The 4,689-nt window shown below is 41.2% G+C and overlaps 1 pseudogene; it reads left to right on the top strand.

The window, feature by feature from the left end:
• The first annotated feature begins 2,298 nt into the window (after nt 1-2,298).
• On the top strand, nt 2,299-3,256 carry LOC102839087 (annotated as a pseudogene).
• The last annotated feature ends 1,433 nt before the right edge of the window (nt 3,257-4,689 follow it).

The raw sequence follows: 4,689 nt of genomic DNA, 5'->3' as shown, positions 1-4,689 counted from the left end.
AGATTTCCTAAGTACAAGTCAGACAGCCAACTTCCATGTCCTGTAACTGCAGAAGACATATAGGAACCTTCTCAAGGAAGATTCACAGATGCACTTGGCTCTCTCAAAATTTCACCTCACAAAAGCCTTTCTTTATATCTCAAACAGTTGACTCCTTTCTATTGGCTCTGTGAATGAAAGGAATTCAAGGGTTACATCAACTTTTCACACAAATCCGACTTTGTAACTCCCCTACAGTGACCTGGCATTTCACTATGAAATTTTATTTCTACAGTACTTTGCTACTTGAGTCAAAAAGATTCAATCTAACATACTATTAGACTGGATAAAATTTGAACGAATCAGCTATTTGCTGTCATACCATCTTCAAGTCATGGTGATTCCAGGTGTGACAGATATTGAAATTTTATTGTGTGCTATGAAAAAGTTCCATATCATCAGCAAATACAAGACCAGGGACAGAGCGTGCAACAGACCATCAATTGCTCTTATTCAAGTTAAGGCTGAAGAAAATTTAAACAAGTCCACGAGAGCCAAAATATGACTTTGGATATATCCCATCTGAATTTAGAGATCATTTGAAGAACAGATTCAATGCATTAGACACTAAAGACCAAAGACCAGAAAAGTTGTGGGATGACATCAAGAACATCAAACAGGAAGAAAGCAAAAGATCATCAAGATGACAAGAAAGAAAGAAAAGAATGGATGTCAGAAAAGACTTTGAAACTTCCTCTTCAGCACAGAGAAGCAAATAGAAGAAATGAGGAGGTAAAAGAGCTGAATAGAAAATTTCAAAAGGCAGCTCAAAGTGACAAAGTCAAAAATTATACAAAACGTGCAAAGACCTGGAGTTAGAAAACTATGCTCTACATTCCTCAAGCTGAGGAAACTAAGAAAAAAATTCAATTTTTTGACATGCAATATTGAGGATTCTATGTGCAAAATATTGAATGGTGTAGAAAGCATCAAAAGAAGATGGAAGGAATACACAGAGTGACTGTACCAAAAAGAAATGGTTGATGTTCAACCATTTCAAGAATTAGTATATGAGCAAGAGTCAATGAAACTGAAGGAATAAGTCCAACGTGCATTGAAGGCATTGGCAAAGAACAAGGCACCAGGAATTAATGAAATACAAATAGAAATATTTCAGCAAACTGATGAAGCACTGGGTGCACTTACTCATCTATGCCCAGAAATTTGGAAGACAATTACCTGGCTAAGTGACTGGAAAAGATCCATATTTGTGCCAATCCCAAAGAGAGGTGGTCTAGTGGAATGCAGAAATAATAAGATAATACTATTATCATCCTATGCAACCAAAAATTTGCTAAAGATAGTACAAACAGCTGCAACCTTACATTGATAGAGAACTTCCAGAGGTTCAAGTGGATTCAGAAAAGGACATGGAATGAGTGATATCATTGCTGATGTCAGATGGATCTTGGTTAAAAGCAAAAAATACCAAAAATATGATTATCTGGGTTTTATTGACTATGCAAATGCTTTTGATTGTGTGGATTGTGACAAACTATGGATAGCATTGTGGATAATGAGTGTTCCGGAACACTTAAATGTGCTCATGAGGAATTGTACATAGACCAAGAAGCAGTTTTTCGGGTAGAAAAAGAGAAAACTGAATAGTTTAAAATTAGGAAAGGTGTACACCAAGGTCATATTCTTTTACCATACTTATTCATTCTGTAGGCTGAGCAAATAATCTGAGAAACTGGATTATATGAAGTAAAATATGACATCTTTGTAGGAGGGATACTCAGTAACAACCTTTGATATGCAGATGATGCAATTTTACTTGCTGAAAGCAAAGAGGGCTTAAAATACTTACTGATGAAGAGCAAAGACCAAGCCTTCAGTATGGGTTGCACTTCAATATAAAGAAAACAAAACAAAACTCACCACCATACCAGTAAACAACATCACGACAAATGGAGAAAACATTGCAGTTGTCAAAGATTTCATTTTGCTCGGATCAACCATCAACATTCATGGAAGCAACAGTTAAAAAATAAAACAACATATTGCATTAGGTCAAGACCTCTTTAAAGTGTTGAGGAGCAAAGATGGCAGATTGAAGACTAAGGTGCACCAGACCTAAGCCATGGTATTTCAGTAACCTCATATGCATGCAAAACCTAATGAATAAGAATGATAGATAGTGAATAAGAAAGACTGTAGAATAATTGACGTATTTGAGTTATGATGTTGGAGAAGAATATTAAAACTACAATAGGACACCTGCACTGAAGTGCACCAGAAGTACCATAAGTGGAGTGCATGGAGGTGCACTCAGGCTCCCCAGGCCAGCCCCCCGCCTGTCCGGTGGCGGCGGTGCTGTTCCACGACTCTGTAAAGTCGATCATCTTCCTTGCCAAATTCGCCTTAGTCCGGCAGGGTCTTGTCACCACGCAGTATATCTGACACCGATTCAGTACTGACCTCGGCTACAATGGCACCCGCACCAGGGCCAGCTGCAGCAATCACAGCTTGGACCCCGCAGTGAAGGAAGTGGAGACCCTCACTTCCCACATGAACCATTCTGCTTTGGTGAGACCGTCAAGGAGCCAACGCATGCTCGACTCTTCATGCTCTGTCACCACCGATCCATTTTCCAACTCTATGTGACTCCATCCCTGGAGAAATCTAGGAAACATTTAGCCCTGTACTCCTTGGCTATCTTCATTGTAGTCACTGTACACTTTGGGGCCCAGGACATCATGACCATCTATGAGTTGAGCACACCTCTGTGCTGGGACTCAAAGCTAATTGGTTATGGTTCTGCAGTTCACCACATCCAGTACATCACCAGTCTGCTGGGCCTGCGGCTTCTTCAACACTACCTGGCAGACACTTGGTGGCTGAGATAGGTCTGGCCTTCAACATCCTGGGGATGGTGGTCTTTGCATTTGCTACCATCACACCCCTCATATTTACAGGATACAGGCTCCTCTTCCTGTCATTGATCACTACACCTGTCATCAGAGCCAAGTTCTCCAAACTGGTGAGCAAGTCAGAGCAGAGTGCTGTCTTTTCTGCTGTGGTCTGTGTGAATGGCTTGGCCATGCTGACAGCTTCTGGCATCTTCAACTCACTCTACCCAGCCACGTTGAACTTCATGAACGGGTTCCCCTTCCTCCTGGGTGCTGGCCTCCTCTTCATCCCGGCCATACTAATTGGGGTGTTGGAGAGGGTTAATTCTCACAATGAATTCCAGAAGTTTCCCAAGAACCCCTGATCTGTCTGGACCAGAGGACAATGGAGCAGAATGAACACTCACCAACTGGAAAAATACCTCTGGGGTCCCAGCCACAGCGGCACCAACAACCTCCCTCAAAGATACACGAAGACTCCTTGCTTCAGCCACAGCGTGCCAACCTTCAGCTCTAGCATATCGAATCCTACTTCACAGGCCCATCAGAGCAGGTAGTGTGGGAGTCACTGGGCACCCTTTATGCCATCTGTCACTTAGAACCCTCCAGGGGAGAGGAGAGGCCCTGCCGGAGGTGACACCTCAGGGAACAGCTAGCACTGAAGGACTGGCCAAAATGGTACAGGGCTCAGTTCATGATGTGTACACCAACCACCAGTTACTCTTAGTGATGAACGTTGTGCCTAGCCTTGGCAGAGAGGGCTGCTGTCTGTGGTGGGGAACTAGTCTTTGTATGTGGCCTTCCTGTCACAGAACCACATTGTACTAATCATAATAAATCTATATAAACATAATAAATCTATATAAATGAAAAAAAAAAAAAAAGTACAATGGACTGCCTGAAGAACAGGCCAATCTTTTTGGAAACAGTACAGCCAGAATGCTCCTTGGAAGCCAGGATGGCCAGATTTTATCTCTCAAAGAGGGACCAGTCCTGGGAGAAGGATATCATGTTTGTTAAAATGGAAGGTTGGAGAAGAGGAAGACCCCCCCACAACATGGATTGGCACAGTGGCATCAGTAATGGATTCAAAATGTAGAACTTGTTTTGAAGTTGGTGCAGGACTGGGCAGTGTTTCTCTCTGTTGTGCGTAAGGTCACTATAAGTTGGTATTGACTCAATGGCACCTAACAACAACATCAACAAGACCCTATATTATACATTAACTACTTAAATTAAACTTCAAAATAATTATATGTGACAAATAATTGTTGTCGTTGTTGTAAAGTACCAATGAGTCGGTTCCAACTCATAGCAACCCTGTATAGATAGGTTTTCTGAGGAGATGTTAGTGAGTTTAAATCACTGATCTTGTGATTTAAATGACCCTTGCAGTAATAGCAATATGTATATTTTAAAGATAAAGATACTGAGACCTATATTTGAAACCTAGTTCTGTACAAAGTCTGAGCTCTCAGCAGTTTCAAAAAAGGAAAAGACCTCTGCATAAGTTGTCTGCATTTGTTGTCTGCACTCTTTTACTCTGAAGTCACACATTCCAATCTGGCTTTCATTCCTTCTCTGTTTTAATCACAAGGTCAGTGGTTGAAACTCACCAGCTGCTCCTCCATAGCCCTATATAGCGTTGCTATGAGTCAGAATCAACTTGACATCATTTAACTACAACAACTATCCCTCTAAACATCTTTTCTGGAAGTCAACCAGGACATCCTTTTTAAATCTTAAAATTTTTACAAAGTTGAGCATTAACATCTTCTTGAAATATGTTCTTCTCCAG

Source organism: Chrysochloris asiatica, unplaced genomic scaffold (assembly GCF_000296735.1).
Source record: "Chrysochloris asiatica unplaced genomic scaffold, ChrAsi1.0 scaffold00538, whole genome shotgun sequence".
Lineage (NCBI taxonomy): Eukaryota > Metazoa > Chordata > Mammalia > Afrosoricida > Chrysochloridae > Chrysochloris > Chrysochloris asiatica.
The sequence above is the reverse complement of the archived record's forward strand: the minus strand, read 5'-3'. Positions and strand labels throughout refer to the sequence as shown.